Below are 17,123 nucleotides of genomic sequence, written 5' to 3'. Positions count from 1 at the left end.
GGCTTCGAATGCACAAAATAGGGGATGTGGGTAGCAGCAATATCTGTATGATAGATAGGGTTTCTTCTTTGGTTTCCATGAAAATTTGTCAGATAATTTGCTACTTTCAAGATTGGATCCATTTTAAGTTGGTTTTGAGAGGTTTCTCTGGGAAGAACTTTATTTATTTACAAAGATAATGCCACAAAACCTAAGAGAAACAAAATGAATAAAGTTTTCCATAGGAAGGAACCATCAAAATCGAAGTTTTTCGATTATAACTTCTTTGTTTCTGCAGGTAAACCAACAGAACTTCAAAGAAAAGTAATTCCAAGAAAATCTTATAGAAAACATAACTTATTTTAAAAACCGAGCAAATAATTTATGGAAGATCATGTCTTGGTTTCTTAAGATATTCCACTGAATCATGGGAAATCATCCAGCAAAAGTTCAGCCAAAGCCGATCCCTATATCATAGAGTTCCCATAGGTTGCCTCCACTCTAAAGGGTATCCAATGCCTCGGTGCTCCTTTCGTGTGTGACAGCGACTGTTGCTGCGATTGAGACTGCTGCTGCCGCTGCTGTTTTGTCGCTGATTTGTCGCTGGCTGCTCGTTCGTCTTGCATAATGGCCAATAGTCCATAGTAAAGGCTCTGCTGCTGGTGCTGCTGCTGTGTCTCTGTTTCTGTGTCCATAATTTGTGCAATAAATCAAATGAATTTCACTCGAAGAGAAACAATCGAGAAACTATCAGAGGGACGGCAGGCAGGGGAGACATTAGAGTGACTTCAAGGCAATAGTCTGGGGAATAATTATTAGCCAACAAAATGCCTTGGCAACGATCAAAAACCAAAAACCAAATACCAAATACCAAAGAGACCCAGAGACCCCAAAAAGCATATCAATAAAAGTCGCACACGCAAACAAGCGATTGACACGCAAAAACACATTTAAAATTGATTAGAGCCCGGTCAATCCGAAAGCCAAAGACCAGGCCCAGGCCCAGGCCCAGGCCCAAGCCCCAAAGCCCCCCTTTAGAAGATGTCTAGACGAAAACGAAACGCATGAATCTCTGGCCCCCTCTCTCCCTCACTGGCGGTGGTTTTGGTGTGACATTTGCCCGCCGGCCCGCCGATCGGCTCTCCCAAGTCCCTGCCCCTCTCTCTCTCTCTCTCTCTCCCTCTCGCTCTGGTGTGTCGCGTGCTATGCCACAAAATAACAATCACAAAATTATAATTCATCCAATCATTTTGTACATTAGTTAAAAGAGAGAAATATTAAGTGGGGTGATACTTAAGAGTTCTGATACTCTATAAATGCAGGCAACGCAGGGAAATATCTGTTTGTGTGGGGTATTTGTAGGGTATTCCTTAGTTTTTTTCTAATAGAATTTGGTATACTTGAAGGTAAGCTCTTTGTAACCAATATATGTTAGGGTTTTGGGACATATTTCAAAATATTAAACCCCAAAAATAAAGCAAAATTAGCACCTACTTAAAGATGTTGTATATAAACAAATATTCATTAATTCCACACAATATTTAGAGGAAATTGTGTGAAAAATCCCCAAAGGTAATCCAATTAATTTTCAGAAATGCTTGGATTCTTCGATCTTCAGTAGAAGGAAATCTATCTATGATATCTTTTCGTAACGTTTCTCGAATGAAATAATCTTTAATTTCCGAATTTTTCTAATAGAAATGGAGCTGGAAAACCTCTTGGTTCTGGTAGTATTCTAGGACATGTTTCGAGATAAAGAAGTGACTCCAAAAAGGATAAACGAATCTATCACCTATCCCCTAGTAAACCCTCCTTCATCATTCATCCTTGAGCCGCCCATCGAGTGTTCAATCCCTTTAAATAGTCCACATACCACTCTTCTGCCATTTCTTAGGGTATTCTTCATGGCATGGAAAAACTGTAGGCTCTATCTTTCTGGTAAGACTGATAAGCAAAAATGTTTGTTAACTCGCCCGCGGGTTCCAATGTCTCTTCCTCTTGTATCTTGTATAGAATGTCTGTCTTTCACTCTCAATTTCTTGGGAGGATGGATGCTCCATCTCCGATGGTTAGACGGAGGGGGGGAGCTGGCGATCTCTTAAGGTATGGGGCATAATTATTGGGTCAGCGTCCAGCGTGCGTCGCGCATAACGGACGCAAAAGGCAAAACCAAAACTAATTTTCAAAGAGCCCAAGTCCAAGCCCCAGCCCAGGCCTGGGCCCTGGTCCAGGTCCAGGTTCAGGTTCAGGCCCTTGCTGCCCCTGCCGCCAATTTCCAGCCAAAAGTCAAAGCCCAAAACTTTTATAACATCATATGGATGATTTATGAGCATTGATCAATTTGATGGATATTTTTGGCCAGCCAGCAATCGAGGCGAGGGCCTACCTTAAGGGCTTTCCAAAAATTCGCTTAAACCAATTTCCACAACAACAAAACAAAACAAAACAAAAAAAATAAGAACAAAAATCGAAGCTTAATTAAACGGAATCTCTTCCTGGCAGACCGCAACTCTTGGGGCAGTCAGAGTCTGTCTCTGTCTCTGCCTCTCTCTCTCTCTCTCGGATCTTTTGGGGTTCTGTGGTGGAGAGTCGCCTCAGTTGAGATTCCGCGGATGGAAGCTTCAATGGTGGTCGTCGCCCCAGAGACACGATAAACGCGTACAATTGTTTGCACTTAAGATTTTTACACATGATTCAGTAGCAGGAGACCCCGCCGATCCTTGCAGCAGCCGCAGTAGCAGCAGCAACAGAGAGTCATGTCTGTTGCATATGTTGTTGCCACTGCCACTGCCACTGCCACTGCTGCTGCCACTCGAAATCGAAATCAGAATCCGAGGCTCTTCGAGGGATCCTCCCTCCCGTTTCTGTTGTTCTATCAGATGCAATATTTGCTAACGAATAAATTGGCATTTCACAAGTTGCCTTCTGACAGACAGACGACTGGATGGCTGGCTGGGCTGGCTGCCTCCTCGACTTTCTGCCTGTCTGTCTGTCTGTCGCCGAGAAACTGGTTGCCTCCTGGACCTTGCAACATGCATTGCAATCATTTTTGTTGAATCTAAAATTGACGCATCTCGGCTATGACTTCGTCATTCTTCTGTTTCAGCTTCAGCTTCAGCTGCTCTTGTGGCCCCCTCCTACTGCTTGTGGCATGCCACCACACTGAGATCTCAGCGCAACTTCTGTGTTACGCGAACGGAGGCTAAAATGGCCAGCGCGTCGCGCATTTTTCGACGACATCTGAATCTGATTAGAGGCCCAGGCCTCCAGAACTTCAACTTCAACTTTCAGCTCCAGCTCCAGCTCGTCCTCGTCCGTCCACTGCCTCAACATTGACGTTCGGGGCTGACGGGCAGTGGCTCCACACAAGCAACAAGCACCAGAAGGGAGAGGCACCTCCACTGCATTTCACAGGAACAACAGACAACGAGGGATCTGCTTTTCAGGGAGAGAGAGAGAGGATCCACTGTGCTACAGTGGGGTTCAATGGCAGAGAAAGAGACATTTTGGTAGAGGAATTTCTTGCCTTGGTTTCGACCGAGGGGAGCTTCTGAATGACGCGTGGCACTTATAAACGAACGCCTTAATGGATATAAAAGTGTGATATTTTTGATATACTGATATTTCTTGGGATGATATTTACCTCTTTTTTCTAAGAGATATATTGCTCTCTCCTTGAATATATATTTGTATCTTTTTCAGATATATTTCATCCTTTTTGAAGCTGTAGTAAAACTACTTTCCACTGTACTTGTATTTTGTATATTTTAAGGATCTTTGATGGTTTATTCTGGCTTCCTTTTCCGAAGAACTCTTGCCCCCTAAACCATATTTTGTATGCCACATAAATTCCCTCTCTCCACCCGCCCCCTCAACATTTTCATTGTCATCTATATTTTTCGTTCGATTTCTGTTTTTTTGTTTTTTGTTTCAGCCTTAAATTATTTATAAAAAAAAAGTAAAGGAAGGAAGACAAAAGAAATTGTGGGCCACGTTTTGCACTTTGCATAAATTGTGTGTGTGTGTGTGTGTGTGGAGGGACATCCATATAGCACACACATCCGCCACAGCCTTTGGATACTTTAGGATCCTGCTGGTGCTTCTGCTGCTGCCGATGATGTGATCGTGTCCTTGTACAACAAAAGCAATTGCTACTGTTTGCCGCATCGCATCCGAATCGTTGTCGTGGTTGCACACACATCATGTGGCATATATCATGTCGTTCGAGGCGTATAGTAGATGCACAGCAGACATGGCCACGCCCCAAAATGTATCTCTGTATCTCGTGGTTGTGGCGGTGGTGGTGGTTGCGCCTGCGCACTCTCGTCTGTTGCAAAATTTGCATAAAATTATGCAAAATCATGCAATGCGCTTAGTGTTTTGTTGTCTGTCTTTTCTTGAAGAGAGTGCGCTTCGTTTTATGAATGGAATCGTCTGCGACTCTGAGGATGGAAGATGGAGGATGGAGGATGGAGGACTCTCTGCAACGTGGCTGTGACTGTGGCTGCAACTTGTTGCCGCCGCCTGTTGTACATTAATGAAATTTGTTTGTATCACGACTTTTGGGCCTGGAGATTTTTTTTGTTGTTTTTTTTTGTATGCTTTTGTTTGTGTTTGTTTGAGTTTTGATTTGGATTTTATTTAACATTTGCATTGGCATTCAAATGTTTAGGAAATGTAAATAAAATACAGATATGTTTTACCAACGGAAGTATCTTTGAAGTTCATTAAACTATGGCTAACCCAGGGGTGTCTTCTCTTCGAAGAACCTTTTCTTTTCTTTTCTTTACAATAGAACTCCCACAAGTCCATGTTTCAGTTCTGTGAGCCTCTTGTCAATCAAAGACTGCTTTCCGTCACGCATTTAATCGCGATTTTTAGCATAAAGATCTGCCATGGGGATCTGTCTGCCATGTTGGGTAAACATTTAGCCAAACGATGATGCGTATCTCTGTATCTGTGGGATATGTACGCACTGGGGATCTCTGAAAGAAACTATTTTTGGTTTAAATGCTGACGGTTTTTTGTTGTTGTTTTTTTGTTCGTTTTCGTTTTCGGGGATTTTACAATACAAGAGACAGAAAACAGTGCGCATATCTTTTTGTTACAATCGATACCCACACGAAATACAATACAATCCGTATCCATGGCACGGGATGGGGAGTTTTCGGTTTCTATCTGCCGCGAGAGTCGCGTCTCTGGGAGTCGTCTCTGACGTGTAATTTATGACAATTTATGCAGCGTTAATGTCGCCTGGTCGCCTGGTCGCCTCTCGCATTGATCGATGTCTGTCACTGTCTCGATCGCTGGCTGCGTTCCGTTGCGTTGCGTTCTACGGATGCTGAATGCTTATATAAACTGCTGCTGCTGCCACACCAGACCCCAAGATTGTTATCATATTCCCCCCACTCCAGACACCTTTCAGGGTGTCTCTCTTTGGGGATCTCTACTGTATTTGGCACCGCCAGGCAGCAGCAGACCCCTGGCTTTCTCGCTTCGAGAGTTATGTTTATCAGCGCTGACTGTTGCATTTATAATTGATCTACGAACTGAACCGAACCGAACAGAGCACAAATTTGCATCATCTGCGGGGAGATCCGTGCGGCCTAAAGAGGCCAATCGATCGCATGTTTAATGGATGTCAAATACAATTGCTACAGATATTCTAATCGATTCCGATTCCGATTCCGATTTTGAGTACCCAAAAGAGTTTCGCAATCTGCTGCTGGTGGCATATGCAGGAATAAAGATTGTATCTGTATCTGTATCTGTATCTGTCCGATCCAATTGGGTGGGTGGCTAAATCTGTAAGGTAAACAAAAGCAAAAACAATATCCAATACCAAAATGAAAATCAAGTTATCCAAGGGATGCGATGGATGTATATACATATGTATGTATGTATGGCCTGCCCTTGGCTGTTCGGTGGATTGATTTTTGCATTTAACAAAACGGTTTTTATGGAAAACTCAAGATTCGATTTGGTTAGCCGAAGGTTAAGGGTAGCGGAAATGGTGGAAAAAATATTCCAAAATTCGTTGCGATCTTGAGATTTGTTTATTTATGAGCCACAAAATGTGGAATGTACTTGGGTTTCTGTTGAAGAAAAACATCCTTTGATGGAACAAAATGTAGTATTTTTTCAAAGAAAAATCCTTGGAAAATATAGTGTAAATAATCCCAAAGATCGCCTTTGAAAAATGCAATTCTAATTAATTTATTTTTTATATTTTATTTTTTTATGATGATCTTTATTTATGATCTACAAAAGTGGAAGGTTTTTCCGTTTTTACTTTTGTTAACTGAATATTTTCTACATTTATGGATCCTTCAGATCTCAAAATCGTCTCAATTTCCCGCTGTTTCAGTGTGTCCAAAATAACACGAGTATTTAGTGCAAAATTTGTTTATTTTGCCTTTTCTTACGATCTATATACATGAAATATATGTATATATGCTTGTGTATAATTTATGCACTGGACGTATTGGCTGGCAGCGGCTCAAATAAGGGCATGTCTGGTGGCCAGTGGCCATCGTCGGGCGACAACAGCAGTGGCAGTGGCAGTGGCAGTGGCAACAGCCAGCAACCAGCAACCAGCAACCAGGACATGTTTGCCATGCATGCAGCAATGCGGCAGCTCTTGGCCTTCAATTAAACAGCAACAACATAAAATACAATAAATAACTGGACGGTTGGGGCAAATGAAGAGATATAAACCATGACTCCCAGCCCCCAGTCAGCCCCTCCCCCCCCCTCCCCACCCCCAGAGTGCGTCTCTGTCTTCGCTGCATACGCAAAACCATGGAGGAAGATAGCCAACAGATAGCCGAAGCTTGAGATACACTTAGAGACGGGACTTATCTGATATATTATCGTAAAACACAAGGAAGTATTCCTGGAAAAATATGATTCTTGGGAGATCTATGGCCTAGAGCAAAAGGTATAGTTTTTATTTAGATATTTTCGCATCTGTAAACGATTCCTTTACATAGATGACACGACATTCACGTCATGCAGCAGTGCCCATCGGTCGATTCCTTGTTGCCGCTTGGCTGGAACTCTTTCTTCGACTTGCTTCAACTCATGGTACTCCTCTTGAAAGGGTATCCCTATGCAAGAAAGAAAAACCGTGGCCAGAAAACGCCCTAAAACGTACTACAATCAACGATCCACCGTTCCTCCTGCTGCTGCTGCCCCTTCGGCTGTTGTTGCTGCCTTTTCGCACGCACTGCCAAAAAAGGGGGGACACTGCAGATTGGACAAAGAAGAGGTTGCTGGGCGTGGCGGAAGGGTAAAGAGAGCGGGTGGGGGAGGGGGGGGGGGGAGGTCTCTTGGAGGCGTTCGAAACGATCCGCTCCACTCCGCTTCGATCCGTTTGGTGAAAAAATTCCGTTTGTGACAATGATAAAATAGTTTAACCTCGGCAGAAAAATCGCGTTTTGAATTTGAAATGCGATTTTTGTGTGCTGGTGCGTTTCAAAAATGTTATTTTGTGCGCTGACGGATTGACGGACGATTGCGACTGCTGGCTCTCCGACTGGGTCTGGGTCTGGGTCTCCGTGCTTCAGATTGGGATTGCTAGTGGTATTGGTATTGGTATTGGCATTGGTATTGGGGGGGCTACTGTGTTTGCGGCTTGTGGTTTGTGGTTTATGAACCCAAGGAATCGAGACGCTGGTCAAAGCGGAGGCGGTGCCTGGGCTCTGGGCCTCCGGGTGGTGTGTGGTGTTGCCTCGCATTATTCGGTGACAGTTTGCGACGAGGCTGTCGCGTCGCTGCTGATGTTGTCTGCTGTCTGTAGGCTTCTTGTGGAGGCGTCAGTGTGCCAGAAGAGATGTTGGGCCTATACAAAGCCTCGAAGACGCTGTAATTTCATTGCAGAAGTGCTACTGATGGACAGAGAGAGCAGAATGTCTGGGTTACAGATGGAAAAAGTATCACAAAGGGCTAGAAATTATTCGTAGGCATGGAAGACAGTTAGAAAGAAGGAAGAAATGGGTGCAGTGTGAAGGGAAGGACTCCCTGGAAAACAGTATGTGGAGATTTTAGTTGGTAAATGAAGAAGGAACAATTTCAACTCTTAAGGAAAGTCTCCTCTAAAATCTGCTTACTTTGGCCTTAAGACTTGGTTTCTGTAGAGTCCCTGTAGTTCTCCTACAACCGAACCGATTCTCTCCCGCAAAGAGGGGGAGATCTACGTGCCTCCTTCTACCTTCAGTGGCATGAATCCGCCTCTGGTCTGGTAACCACGAAAACCAGTAGCCGCAGCCGCAGCAGCAGCAGCAGCAGAAGAGGCAGTGACAGTGGCAGTGGCAGCAAAACGAGTAGCACACATCATAACGCGTTGCAAATACATATTTTGACTACGAAATCAGACGAAATGGACAATGCAAAAGCGCGACTCCGCGACTCGGCGACACTGAAAGCCATGACAATATAAATAAAATAATTGCCGACATAAATAAATTCAAAAACTCTTGTAGATAATTTTGTTGTATTTTGTTGTTTTTGTGGAACAGTTTTTGCCGCCTTGATTTCTTGCAGAGTATGTGCTCGAAATTGTTAATATTACGAGTATATTTTTGTTTTTGTTTTTTGCAGACCAAACCCCAAAGTGCAGGGCAGGCGGCTCTCCTAAGAGAAAAAAAGCTGCATTCAAGTCTGGGCTAGTGTGTGTGTGTTTGAGCGCGTGTTTTGGGACAAATTCTATTTTTATAAACAATTTAAATTCAGTCAATTGTCAGGGTGTGTTCGTTGGAGCGAACATTCAAACAACAGCAACAACGACAACGACACCGAATTATGTCTGCATTTTTCGCGCCTGCTTTTGTGGCAAATTGACAACAATTGCTGTTATTAGTGGAGCAACAGAGTGGCGGCTGAGTGGAGCTGCAGCAGAGTGCAGCTCTGATTTATGCCAGAGGAATGTCTGTCAAGGGCGTGGACACCAGGTCTCGTGGTACCGAACTCTCTTCCGCTTTTTAATTGACTTCTAAGCGGAGTGACGCCCTTTTCCAACACACACACACAGGCAGAGAAAAGAGAGAACCCCATAAAAGAGGAGAGAATTTTGAAAGAATTCTTCATTCGTGGGCCACTCATGAATATTAAACGGAAGGTGGGTCTAAAAATTGAAAATAAAATTCATTTAATTTGCCAGCCAACAATGTTTGCACACTTTTTCGCACATTAACCAAAGGAATTAGCACTTTTAGGAGACGGGAATTATACCAACTTTATATCCATGTGTGTATGCAGAGAAGGGGGTTCGCTATCTTTTGAGATCTTCCTTTAAGATCTCTTCATCTGCTGCCTAATCAACAAATCAGCGTCAAATGTTGTTGCGCTTGATGGCTGATCGTTAAAGATCCCCTTTAAGAGGTAGCCTCTACACGACTCTCCTCTCCTCTACTCTCCTCTCCTCTTCTCTACTCTTCTCTTCTCGACTTTTGTTTTGATGATGATCGTAAAATGGCAACATGGTCGGTTCTTTAATGAATGGCTGGGCTGTGCTGTGCTCTGATGCGGTGCGGTGAATGAAGGAAAAACATCATAGGGAACAGATCGAAAGGAAGTCATGAATCAATTATACAAGGGGGCGAGTGGGAGGGGGAACAAACTAGAAGAACAAGTATCCCCAAAAGTTGGACTGCTTAGAGTCTTTAGATTTAAAATTCTACACCCAAAAGATCATCTCTGGATTGTATGATTTCCATTTTATATATGCCTCAACTAAGCGGAATATGGCTTCGTTTTATCCATTAAAAACTGTGCTTTTGAATACCCGCGACAGTTCTCGAAATTTCAGATGCAATGAGGCTTTCAGTAAAAGAAAGACATGGAAAACTGTATCTAAAGATCTTTTATTTCGACCTATGATGTCTTTATAAAACTGTCCCCATAATTCTGCCCTGGCCGCTCGAAATAAAAGGAAAAGATGGGGATATCCAATGCCTTTATGTCCCCCAAAAGTGTCTCTAAATTTGAGTTCTTTTTGTGTGGCGTTCGAAAAGTGCCTTCTGTATATTTTCTTTAGTTCAAACAGCACCTTGTGGCATTCCTCCCCCATATATTTCTTGATTTCTTTCTACAACTAATGCCATAATTCCCCGCCCCTATCCATAGTCCCCTCTCCCATCACATCATTCCATATCTTATGCCCATTGAGCGGCACAGCACTTGAAATTGCCTTCGTTATATGCAGCAATTAAACAATAACTAATGAATTTATTGTGTGAGCGTTGGTTAGATCCCCCCTCCCCCTCCCCCCACACACACACACACACACCCTATATCGTATCGTATATATACTTAATAATTGCATGTCTGATGGCACCTCCTCCTCCTCTGATGAGTTTTCCCACAATGTTTGCTTGCATGATTTAAACCAATTAAAGTCTCAGATTTTTCTTAGATTTTCCTAGGCTTTTCCACCGCTTGATTACTATATTTGAAAGATTTTATGCGAAATGTGCAACAAATTAAGGAGAATCCAAAGTATTTTCAAAGCCAAAAGTGATTGGAGATCACAAAATGTTTGTGTATCGCGGCTGATGCCCACAAATTGCCAAACAAAAATAAAGTATTATTATTGCTATTATTGTTATTGACACAAACAATTAGCGCTGTCCCGAAAGCTAGGAAATTTTTACCATATTCCATATTCCACCCTCTTCGGGGCCCTCGCCGGCGATCTCTCTCTCGTCTATGGATCGTTGGTGGGATTGTTTTGGTGGATTGTTGTGGTTCTCTTCTCTTTTCGATGGCTTTCGATCGTGATTCGATTTTCTAATTCTCTAATTCCCTTCCCTCCCCCCCCTACCAAAAAAAAAAACAAAGACCAAGCAAAAGCCATATTTTTTTTTTTCATGTTCGATTGTGAATCACGTGCAAATGGTTGGGATCTCTCACTCTCTCTCTGTCTCTCCCTTTCAGTCGTTAAACTTTTAAAGCATTTAATGATATTTCGTTGAATGTTTTGTCGTAGCTGCAGGTGAAACTGTACCCTACTGTACTGTACTCTACTGTACCGTACTGTACTGTGGCTCTTGGCCATGTTAATGCTCGTATGTGTGCACAGATGGCCGCCAATGGGTGAGGAGTAGTTGGCTCTGATTATTGTGGCTCTCTGGCAGCAGTTGCGGTTGTGTGCTTGTGCCTTGTGGCTGCCACGAATGCGGCAAAAGAGCGGCACCAAAAACAAAGCGAAATGGATAGCAACATTATTATACAATACATTGTGTATGGGTTGTACAGTGGAGACCAATCAAGAAGGACTAAAGAAATGTACAAAAATTATAAATAATTCCATGGCATAATTAAATAGAAAAACTGAAAAATTTTTATCGAAATAATCATCATTTCCTTAAGTAAGAATAAATAAATAAATAATAATAATAATAAAAATCTAAATGAATCGAAATCTACTTATCCATTCGTTCTTTAAGTGGTTTTTCAGAGCCCAATCGTTTTAGATTATCTTTTTTTTGGACTTAGTAGAATTTGATGAATTTTTTGTAGTCTTTTTGTCGCAGTTTTCTGCCAACAATTGTCTGATTTGAACTTAAATATTGACTATTAAATATTAACTAAAAAAGTACCAACAAAATGAGTACAAAATAATGATATTCCAAGCCAAATCGATGGCTTTAGGCCTTTTCTATGGCCAGAGTAGCCATCTTCCCAGCTCTGACCGCACTTTCGAATCTTCGCTGTATGTGAAAAGCACCAAAAGCGCACACACACACATGCGCACACTTGGTAGAGACCCCCCCCCCCCCCCCCCCCCCCCCCCCCCCCCCCCCCTCCTCCCCCCGCCACCCGCACACACACCCGCCGGACTCTTGGGAGGCGGCTGTCAGTGAACTCCGATGGCCGCCGCACGAATACCGTTTCGTGACAATCGCCAACAACAATTGAAGGTTGAAGTTACATTGCTACATTGGCGGTGCGTGTGTGTGTGCGCGCCACAATGTGTGGCAGTATGTGTGTGTGCGTGCAACGCCATTCGGGCGTACCAACTAAAATTATATATATATATATGTATGTATGTGTATTGTGTACAACAAAAAAATAAATGAAACGGAGGCCACGCAGCCCCAAACCCGCACCTGCTGCATCTGCCTTGTGGCCGCCCCTCCCGCCGATCTATGCACCTCATTATTATTATTATTGGTATTAATATTATGTACTCGACTGTACGCAGAGGTACATTTTCAATGCCTTCGTTTTGATTGAGGAAATCATTTGAAAATTCAGTGAAATTTCAAAAAGAGAAGAAAAAAGTTAAAGGCCAATGGGCGTTCGTTTCATTTGTATGCGAGGGAGGGACTTTCCCCGCGATGGGAAAAACACCTGTGGGAAGGGCAGAGGAAGGAGGAGAAGGAGGGCATTTTTAGGTATTTTTATGGACACTTTATGATATCCTTGCAAGTGATTTTCCCCAACTTCTGCCTGTGATGTGGGTATTTCTTTGATTGCCAAAGATATTTATTGGTGGATCTGCTGCAGATAATGTCTATATCTTTGGGCTACCCTTTGAACTTCATAAACTCCATTTGAATGTTTAATGAATTCTTTTTCATGAAATAAAACAAAAGACTTAGGCAACGAACTTGTTATCGAATAAAGGTTTTGTCGATAAAAAATACCAACAAATACAAATATTTAGTGCCACACACAAAAATATTTGGAGCAGCTGAGCTGAGCAGCGGAGCCCCCCCTCCCCCCTCGAAAAAAGTGAATTGAGCAACGAACTTGTTCAACTGCATTTTGTGGGTCTTGATTAGCGGCCACTCCACCAGCACCACCAGCACCGCCAGCACCTGGCGGGGATCCACAACAGCAGCAGCAGCAGCACTCCGCATCCCGCACTCCTCTTTGGATACCCCATTCGGAGCTCCATTCCGATCCCGCCGAGATGTCTGTCAACGCAGACGACGCACAAAATGCGGGGGCCATAAAAATTAGTCGATGTTGGCGGAGGCTGCCTGTTTTTTATAGTCTACGTTTCTTCTACGGGACAGTCTTTTGTCTTGTTTATAGAGTGTATCTGTATCTCTCCCTCTCTATGCTTCGGCCCGTTTCCTTGGACAATATTTTCAAATTAACAACATTAACAGAGGAGAGACCTTTTAATTAAGTTTCTTCTGTCTTTTCTGTCTGCCTGGCGCTGGCTTTGGCTTTGGCTCTGGCTCTGGCATTGGGAAACTTTATCGATTTCTGTCGCTTGATTGGTCAAACACTTTTTCGATTCAGTTTCAGTTTTGTTTTGTTTTTTTTTTTTTTTGGCTTTTTGGCTTTTTTGGCTCTTGGGTTTCTTGGTTTTCTTTGGCGACACACAGACATGTGAAAGCTCTGTTTTCTGTTACAAAAATCGTCTAAATATCCCACCGATCAGGTGCCCGTCGTCCGTCGTCCGTTGTCCGACGTCTTAACTGCCTTTTTAGCTTTCGCTCGTTATCATCGCTCGTTTGTGACCTCTTCTTTTGGGGTTTGGTCATTTTAATGGTCTCCCCCCCACAGAAAACCAATCCACAATCGACAAAAAAAAATCAAAAAAAAAAAAAAACTGTGTTCCCATGATTGTCGCCAAAGTGTTTTCGTATCATACATCCAATACGTGAGATTGTTTTTGTTGCTGTTCTTTGACTATTTTCTGTTTCTGTTTCTGTTTTTTTTTTATGTATCTGTGCTCTGGTCTGTGCTTTATAGAGGGGGAGGGGGGCCCTCTCCTCAGATACTCATCAAGTTATCCATCAAGTATTGTACCTATCCACCTCCCTCTCTCCCTGCAGAGTCTTTTCCTCTGTGTGTCTTAGGCGCTTAAAGCTTTTTAAGGGTTTTTAAGATTTTTATCTAACAAAACTCGCTGTGCATACTTAATTATGTATTTTGAAATGTGAGACAGGTTCGCGCGGACAAGCGGACAGGCGGACACCAGGCAGCGTCGTAGCAGGTAGTACAGTATCTTTATATCTGTATCTTTGTATCTGTATCTGCCCGTACCCTCTGTCAGGCATTGGGAACCAACTATTTCTAAACTCGGGCGGGGGCTGCTACAGCTACTGTCGTTGACAAAAACAAGTGTGTGTGTGTTTGGTTTTTTGTGGGCACAACACGGCAGCGGCTGGATAGCAGGTGCAGTACAGTCTTTTCGAGATTTGTTTCGAAGGGCGGCAGAATGTCAGCGGAAGGTTAAGGGGCATGGGGGGAGCTTGGGTTGATGGGTACAAAAAGTAGATAGTTTTCTGTGCTTGGGATGCATTTTTTTACAGTTAAAAATAGCCACATGAATTTGTATTTATTTTTTAAAGAATTTAGAACTTGAATTTGATTTTATTTCTAGCAAATTATTCATAGAGTATTCGTAGATTAATTGTGCTATTAACTCGATCCTTAGTCTCGCTCTCTTGGGCATTTCCCGCCCTCTAATATTTTGTCAGTATTTTTCATTATAGACAACCTGTACACGAACGATTTATTTATCGTGCAATCCTTACCCCCGACGCGCCGCCCCATAATTTATGCGCTGCAATGACACTTGCTCATGACCTTATCGACGTCGTCATCGTCATCGTAGGGGCCTGGGACGGGACCAAAACCGAGCCAACTTTTGGCCAGAGGCATACACACACACACACACACACAACCAAAAGGCAATAACAACAATTAAGCATGCAACAAGAACAACAACTATAGAGAGGAGAGGAGGGGAGAGGAGAGGAGAACGAACGAGAGCCATGGAATTGTATTGTTGCCATTTTTCTTTATGGTTTTATGCGTTTTGGCATAGAGTTGGAGCCGAGAGTCGGGAGAGTCGAGTACGAGAGTATTCGAGCAAATAAATCAATTTATTTCAATTATAATTATAGGCTCGAGTGCAGGCCCAGGCTCAGGCCCAGGCCCAGGCCCAGGCTGTATCCAACTCTGGAGGAGAACTTCTTGGTAGAGGCAGAAACTCTGCTGTTGGCCCTCGGGGTAGAGGTCCTCTTGGCCCCCCTCCCCCATCTGCCCCCTTGGAGCCGCGCGTGGCCAACTGCTCATTACTTTTGTGGCAGCACACGCCCCTCCGCTTTCGTTTCGCTTCGTTTTGCTTCGTTTCGGGGTTGTATTGAGGCGTAGTTTTGGCCAATTGTTGAAAAATGAAATGGCCTGGCACATAGTTATGTCCTCTGTATCAGCATCTCTCTACCTTGTGGCACTCGCGCATACATGTACGTTGCATGCCACATGGAGATGTATAAATTGCAGCATTTTTTGCTCGTGGTTTTTGTTGATTTTAATCAATAGAACCACCAATGAATGCCACATGCCCCCATGTGCCCCCAAGTTCAGTCAAGTGTCTGTTATTTATCTCCCATGCGCTACTTCACAACTTTATTTTATTTGAATGCCTCGAAGCCCTCGGTTTCTTGGGTCTCTTTTGGTTTTTGTTTCGGTTTTGGTTTTATTTTCCTTTGCAAATTATATGCATTACGCATACGCATCTGGTAGGTACGAGTACTACCTGGTACTCCTCCTACTGCCTTTTGTAAATTAACTTATAAGTGGAGGAAGCCACCCCCCGCAACCCCCCAACCCCCCCCACCGAAAGACGGACGAGGACTGGCCTCCAAAATGGGTTGCAGCGATGCATGCGATAAGCAAGTGGAATAAATGAAGGTCTCACTGCATTTTTCATTGATATTTGTGGCAGGGATTGTTCGGGGACTGCCATGGAACCTTGTAGCTTCTGGGGAAAATGGATCTTGGACTTCCATTTACTGATTTTTGGTGGAAAAAAAGTACTCATTGAAGCTCGAAAATTTACATTTAAATATTCCATAAATCTTGGAATCGGACTTCATTCGTCAATAGGTCCAGTCTTGAGCTTATTAGAGGAAGGATTTGATACAAGATTTATTCAGATATTTATTTCCATATTTTAGTCCTGTATTTCCAAAAAAAAAAAAACAAATTTGAGCAAAATTTTTTTGAAAAATATTTGAAAATATTTGTACTTCAATGAGATAGATCTATCCATCCATAACTACTCTATAGAAGGTTTATTAGACCCCATATTATCCCATCATGGTTAAAATCCCATTATTTTATTATCACCGAATATTTTTGTTGAAATTTTCCAAATGTATTCAGAGTGTGTTCTTCGGTTAAACCCAAGAAACAAGCGCCTGCGTCATTATATCTTATCATAAAAATATATTCTTTAATGCCGCATTTCTTAAATTATTATACAAAGAGCGACAAACGTTTGCGGGCTACTGTTAAATGAGCCTACACGTTGTTGAGGTTGAGGTGGGGGTCCGGGGTCCGGGCTCCGGGGGGATCTGTCTCTGGTCAGCAGCACCGTGTCCGGGGCACTCCTCTTTTGGGGGCTGCCTTCTAACAACACTTACAAGTGCTGCCTGCCTGCCTGCCTGCCTGCCCGACTGCCTGGCAATACACATAATCTAAAAAGCAGAAGCAAAAGCAAAAGCAAAAGCAACACAGCAACAGAAGCCACAGCCAACCGAGCGACGGGCAATAATAAAATTGAAACTGATCGCATTTCAGAATTCCCATCACGTCGCGCAGTTTATTAAAATAACTTTGGCTAGAGGGACGACGCACAGGAATGAACGGGAGGGAGGGTGGCAGGCAGTGCGGTAGAGCCGAGAGAGGGCGGTAGGGGGGGAGTTACCCCCATCACCTGCTATGCGGTAAAAGAAAAATTAGTTTAATCATAAAAATGCTCGACATCGAAGCAGCAGAAGACACAACTCCAGCAGCTACCTGTTTTTGCAACAGCAACAGCCGCAACAGAAGAAGATGACTTCAATTAAAAGCTTTTAACAATATCACGTACAACAAATCGTCGGAGAGGGGTGTCCGCGGAGTAGATCGGGGCAGATCGGGGCAGATCGGGGTGTATATAGGAGTCTGATTACATCACAGTCCTGTGGCGGCAGCAGTCCCTCAATGGATGGCTGGACGGGCGGATGGATGCTTTTCGGTCGGTCGTCTGGTTATCAGGTGTAAAGCATCGCGCACTTTCAAAGCGGTTTCCCCGAATCAAAACGCGTTTGTTGCTTGAGTCTTTCGTGCGCAGGGTAGCTCAGGGCGGGGGGTGTTCGGTGCTGCCAGATGCACATCACACACGTGCC

The 17,123-nt window shown here is 43.4% G+C and overlaps 1 long non-coding RNA gene across 1 annotated transcript; it reads right to left on the bottom strand.

Annotated features, from left to right (window-relative positions):
* Nucleotides 1-16,522: 16,522 nt before the first annotated feature.
* LOC113566397 lies at nt 16,523-17,123 on the bottom strand. Its single transcript, XR_003409079.1, has 2 exons — nt 16,826-17,123; nt 16,523-16,669 (listed from the first exon to the last, which is right to left on the bottom strand). It is a non-coding gene; the product is annotated as an uncharacterized LOC113566397 (long non-coding RNA).

The sequence above is a fragment of the Drosophila persimilis genome, unplaced genomic scaffold, assembly GCF_003286085.1.
Source record: "Drosophila persimilis strain 14011-0111.01,24,50 unplaced genomic scaffold, DperRS2 tig00000686-arrow-arrow-pilon, whole genome shotgun sequence".
Classification (NCBI taxonomy): Eukaryota; Metazoa; Arthropoda; class Insecta; order Diptera; family Drosophilidae; genus Drosophila; species Drosophila persimilis.
The sequence above is the reverse complement of the archived record's forward strand: the minus strand, read 5'-3'. Positions and strand labels throughout refer to the sequence as shown.